At 45.2% G+C, this 6,345-nt stretch overlaps 1 pseudogene; it reads left to right on the top strand.

The window, feature by feature from the left end:
• Window positions 1–4,630: 4,630 nt before the first annotated feature.
• Window positions 4,631–4,749, top strand: LOC118610243 (annotated as a pseudogene).
• Window positions 4,750–6,345: the final 1,596 nt, after the last annotated feature.

The raw sequence follows: 6,345 nt of genomic DNA, 5'->3' as shown, positions 1-6,345 counted from the left end.
AAAGGCCTGAAGTGGTGGTTCTCAGCACTGGCTGCACATTAGAATCATCTAGGAAGCTTTCAGAATTACTCATGCTCAAGCCCATCCTGTTAATTCTTATTCAAATGATGTAGAGAAAGTCCTGGGCATCTATATTCCTAAAAGCCTAGTTATTCTAATGCACAGCCTGGGTTGATAACTACTTTTATGGAGCAGAAGCATGCTGGAGACTTTTGGGGAGGAATGAGCTGCACTTGGAGAAGTTGTGCACAGAAGGTGAGCTGAGAGGGACAGAACCTGCAGAGTTGGGGACATCTAGGGTTTAGCAGTCTCTGAGTATTAAAAGCATGCTTCTCTACAGACATCCTTTCCCTACTGTCTAAGACAGAAAACAAAAGCAGAAACTGTTTTACTCTCAAACCTAGAGAGAGTCCTACCTTGGTAATTACGTGGCATATTTCACCACTCTTCTCTTTTTCACAAATCCTCCTAATCAGCACTCATGGGTAGAATGCAGAAAGATATTTCATTTTATCTTAGCAAAAGAAGAAATATCAGACAGGAGAGGAGAACTAGAGAGAAGAGTATCCTAAAAAGTTCTCTTTTGTCTCTCATCTACCTCCCCTACACACCACCACATAACGTCTAACAGAACATGAACACGCTCTTTGGAGGGGCTGTTTCTCAATACTGTAGAGGAACTAACGTGTTTATTTGGTATTAGTGGGGGAGGACCAACCATTCACATTATATCAGGCTTAATTTATGAGCCACAAACTATACAGATGAGGTTAAGTTTTCATTCAACAAAGTTTACTTAACACGTCTGCCAGGCTCTGTGTTTTAGGGGTTTGAGAACACAGTGCTGAGCAAGTCTTGGCCCTCCCTTAGGAATTTGCCATCCGGTGGAGGAGACAGACATGTAGACAGACACTGAGCTTCTTTCATGATTGGGGTAGCACAGAACTTTACTGGGCACATGGGAGACACCCCAGCCAGGCTAGGAAGACTGGGTAACTAGAAAAATGGGTCGTGGGGGGCAGCAATAAACTAAGACACATGAAACCTGACAGAGGACAGAGGGGATAGCCAATTACAGCAACTAGAAGTTTGGTTAAATGTGACAGAACTTAGAATTCCAAGGATGAGCTTATTTTTTAAAAAATGAGACTGGTGAAAGAAACAGAGTGAAGCCTAAACTTTATTTTGGGCGTTGGGAGACCAGCGAAGTTTTTTAAGAAGAGGAATGACATGATCAAGGTTTACGTTTCAGAAGATAACTGTGGTTTGGAGGATGGGTGGAGACTGGAACAGCAGTCGCCAGCCAGGCAGGAGAGAATCTGCAGCATCCACAAAGTCCGACAGGGGTTGACTGAGCACTTTCAGGCACTGGTTCAACAAGGATGGCGGGTATGTATGACTGATGGGGACTACTTTCAGAAAGTCTACATTTTGGGGGAATTATTTAAAAATATTAACTGAATGATTACACAAATAAGTAATTACAATTATGATAAGGAAGGGAAGGTACAGCGTTCCAAGAAAAACATATAACTAGGGGGACCCGGCCTGGTATGGGTCTTTCTTTCAACAAGAAAAGGCTTCCGCACCGCGCATTGCGGTCGTGCTCTGAAGATGGGCTCAGTGGCCTACCGCCACCTTCCCCGCCACCTGTGGGTGCGTGCTAAGGCCCGTGAAGGGTCGCCGCCGAGGTTTCCACCAGCCCACAAGCAAGAGCATGGCAGCCATCCCCTCCGGCGGCTCACTGGTGCCCACCCACGACTCTGCTGGCACTGTCTGGGTTCCATTTCCTGTAGCAGCTCCTGTGGAAGTGCAGGGCACCCTGGGAAAGCCATCTCCCACCACCTCTGTCTCCCCAAGGCTGATTCGGGTCACTGGTGGGCGAGCTGCCTTTTGGAGAAGTCCATGCTCCCGTTGATGGCCACAGTTTTGGAGTCTCCAGAGCACTCACAATCTCCCCAGGCCTCCAGCAGCGTGATCACCTGTGACCTGGCTCGGGAAGCCACAAGGCAGCGGCCTGGTGGCAGCCCAGCAAAACCAGGCCGGGCCCCCATCCTGAGTGGCTGCCACCAGCTGCCAGACTTTCAGAGGCGCTGGACTCTTTTGAACCTTTTTCCCCCACCTCACCCCATAAACTAGGCAGAAGCAGTTGGGTTCTTTAATGTCAAAACAGCAAAACACCAAAAAGGAACCCAGGAGTCTCGTTTTTTACTTTCCTAGCCACACCAGAGCCTTCCTGACACCTGTAACTGTGCGCCTTGTGCCAAGTGGAAAATAAACGATAAGCAGCCAGGGGGAAAAAAAGGAAAAAAGGAAGGAAGGAAGGAAGGAAGGAAGGAAGGAAGGAAGGAAGGAAGGAAGGAAGGAAAAGCTTCTTGAGGAAGTGATATTTAAGGTAAGATGAAATTGATTTGGCAAAGGTATGGAGAGGAGGCAGATGGAAGCAGAAGGGCCTGGGGGTGAGGGGCAGTGGGGCACATGGGAGGGGTGGTTGTAAGGAAAAAAGTTCGTGCTGGAAAGGCTTGGTGGAAAAGGAGCCCACCTCTAGGGGCCCAGGGCACGAGCGGCAAGTGGGCAAGAGGAAACTTGAAGAGCCCAACTGGCCATTTGGAGAAGAGAGTGTGGTCTTTATCCCAAGAACAGAGGGTGAGTTCGATGGAGCAGAGAATGATATGCTCAGATCTGAAGATTGCTCCAGCTGCTGCGTGAAGAGAAATCTGGGGGTTTGGGAAATACTAAGGAACTAGAAGTGATCAGAGTAGAGTCTAGGACAGACACCAAGAAACGGCAACAGGTAAGGGGCTGTAGCTAAAGAGAAGCCTGTGAAAGAGACAGTGAAACAGAGATTAGAAAAGCAGAAAAGAAACCAGGAGAGAATGAGACCTAGAAGCTAAGAAAAGAATGTTCATTGTGAAGTAAAGATAAGAGAGGGACAGAAAAGTATCTGATGGATTTTGCCCCAAGCAGGCCATAGGTGACCTTGGCCAGAGCAATGAGTGGTGAGTCCAACCCAGATTCTAGTGGTTTGAGGTGGAAATGGAAGTGAGGAAGCAGAGACTTGAGTGTAATCAACTTTAGCCTGAAGCGGGGCAATTAGAGGGATAAGGAGATAGCTTGATGGCTTCTTGTGAGAGTCAAATGGGATAAAGCAAGTGAACTCTGGTGCTCGGTAACAAACTTACTCATTATTACTAGAGCATGGAATGGTGTCCAGATCCACATTTCCAATAGCTTCTTCCTATCTGCCAAGCAGGGCTTTGAGCTTTACGTTCACCACCTTCTTTATTCTCACCATAGCCTTGAGAGACTGAGACCATTGTTCCTCTTCATAGAGGACAACACTGAAGCTCAGAGAGGCACTTGTCCTCACTATTATCAAGTTAGAGTCAGAATTTAACTCCAGTCCATCAGCTTAAAAGGTGTGTGCTCTTTCTATTACACCGTACTGTCTCTTTGTGTTATGGAGGCATCCTCGAACAGATATCTCCTGAATTCCCATGTGATTATGGCTTTAGTAACTGGACTCTGTTCACTCATTCTCTACCCCCTTAGGTTAGTGTGGTTAGTCTGTGTAGTGTGATGGTGCATGAAATTTGGATTCAGCCAGAACTGCCTTTATCACTTATCTGTGAGCTTTAATTTTCGTGTTAGGGGGGAAAAAGCCAAAGAGAATTTTTTTTTCAGTTTCCTCACTCTATTTTTTGAGAAAAAAATTTTTTTTAATCTGCATGTTTTATGTAGAAAATTTAATCATGAGCTTAGGTGGCGGAATGTTTGTAAAGTGTTTTGCCCAGTGCTGACCCAATAAGAACTCCATCAGTAATGATTATTAATATTTATATTGTTCCTCCACTTCTTCAACACAAGTCTGCACATGAACCCAAACCCATACTTTCTCTCCAAAATGATAACCGACAAGAATAAAGTGCTGCTACAAGGCCTGCCACACATCAAACCTTGCCGTTTTGACTCAGACCACGCTGGCCACCTGATGGGTCATTTCAGCAAAGTCCCCTGACCAAAAGAGTCTCTTTCACCGTCACATTCCTCATTGGTGGGCCATGACTTTAATTCTTGGAAAACCTTCCCTGTCTTCCGGAATTTCCTCTTTAAATGCAATGAAGGCAGGACAGGGACCTCTGACAGAAAGCAGGCAGGTGGCAGAGAAAAATCAATTGTGTCAGTGCTAATCATGTTAGCGTTTTAAGATCATGTACTCTAACCCTACATTATCCCCAGTGGATGTACCCAAGCCACTCCAAAAAATGCCATGTAACTTTAATGATCCCCCCCCCACACCCATTTTCTTGTATCCTGTTCTCAGGAATTAACATTGTCTTCCATTCAATGTGTATGCTTTCAGACCTTTTTCTATACACACAAAAAGTTACATGCAGATATTAGAAGGGTGATATTCAAATTTTCCCCCACTCACTTCCTTACCCAATACCATAGGCATCTCTACATGTTGGAAATACAAACCTATTTCCTTCTTAATAGTTGTCACATTGTTTTCTGTGGTTTAAATTTCCCTGGGTCTTTTAACCATCAGCTCCAACATATTCTCAAGAACCATATTTCCATGAGATAGAATCCTCCATCAAATTCATTTTTAAAAGCTGTTAGTTTAGTCTATGGCCATGCTACCCTGAACAAACCTGATCCCGTCTGATCTGAGAAGCTAAGCAGGGTCGGGCCTGGTTAGTACTTGGTTGGCAGACCACCTAGGAAGACCAGGTGCTGTAGGTGTAAAAAATAAAAGAATAAGAGATTGTAAGCTGACAAGGTCCTCGCCATCTCTCAGGTCAACCAAAGGTTGCCTCGCTTAAAAAAAAAAAAAAAAAAAGTAAAAACTGTTAGTTTATACAAGAGTGCCCTTTGAAAATGGTTTTCTGTTCTATCACACCAAGTCTGAAGCACAAGGACTCCAGGCCCAGCATCCTCCCCACAATACCTAGGTACAATAGTGATTGAGCATGGTCTCTCCAGGAAAACAACAGAGCCAAAGAAAAATAGTTGAGTACTATTGGGAAGATTTCTATTTAAAATGACAGCAAACAATTACTAAACACCTGTGTTTTGCCACCTTCCTAAGGTTCTGGGGATAGAAAGACAAATAAGACAACTGCCTGTCCTCATTTGTTCACGGTCTGGAAGAAAAGGCAGATCTGGTCCCAGTAGGATGTTCCTTCGGGGCTGCAGGAAGGCGTGGCACAGCCAGAGACTTGTTGTAGAAGGGATTTGAAGAAATCTGGCATGTGAGTCACATGGGATAAGGAAGGAGGGAGGGGGGAAGGTATTGGATCTTTCAGGACTCTGCCATATAAGGGCTTTTTGTCTTTTCCCAGAAACTAGGGGAAACTATTAAAACCTTTTAAGCTGGGGAATGACATGCAGATTTTCGTTTTAGGAAACTCTCTCTGGCTACAGTGTAGAGAATAGATTGAGGGAGGCCCGACTAGAGATGAGGACGTGGGCTAAGATGTCACAGGTCTGCATATAAGATCTGGAGAAAGGACCCTCCAGCCGAATTGTACAGCTTTCAAGGCAGAAAAATGGTGTGGATTTCATTCTTTATTGGATTGAGAAATGGAGGACTGAGGGATAGAGATGTGAGGGACAAACAATTTCTTGAACACCTACATTTTAGGTCATTGGAGAATATACTGATTTTACTAATGTAGTGCATTGCCCTTGATGAAGCCCAATCAATGAAGAGCTGTAATGGATCCCTCAGTCTGCTGAAAGAAAGTCTTGTAAGAATGTGACAGGGAGTACTCTGAGGGCAGAGCCCCAGGGTGAGGATAGTCTCTGGAAGAAAGTGGAAGGAGATTCAAATCCGACTCAGCTATTTACAGGCAGGGGCTGGCCTGGGGGTCCTACCTCCCGATTTAGCTGATGGCTTCCCTTTACTCAATTTGCAATCCCTTTAGTAGGACAAAGGGTCTAAATTGCCCAAAGCCTTTCTGGAGGGGGTAAACAAAACCTACAGCAACAAAACAACTACCGAAGTTTTCCAACAATGAGACCATTGCTGCGAGTAAAGTGATTTAGGAGAATGATGTGTTTCAGCCCCACAGATTTCACCCTCACAGATATTTAGGATGAACTCTTAGACTCCCTGGTTTTCCAGGAACCCAACTCTGAGAAACACTGCTCTGGACTCACCACAAAAAGACAATGGGCTTCTCAACAAACCTCATGCCTGAAGTTTCCCTCTGCCCCTAACCTAGTCGGAAACTTGTTTTCTGAGGCCCAGGAATGAGCTCACCCTCCAGGGGTGTAATTCAGTATCACACCAACCAAGAAGGATCACAGGACACCCTCAAGCTTTGGCCAAGCACT

Source organism: Rousettus aegyptiacus, unplaced genomic scaffold, assembly GCF_014176215.1.
Source record: "Rousettus aegyptiacus isolate mRouAeg1 unplaced genomic scaffold, mRouAeg1.p scaffold_m13_p_12, whole genome shotgun sequence".
Lineage (NCBI taxonomy): Eukaryota > Metazoa > Chordata > Mammalia > Chiroptera > Pteropodidae > Rousettus > Rousettus aegyptiacus.
This window is presented reverse-complemented; position numbering and strand designations above follow the sequence as displayed.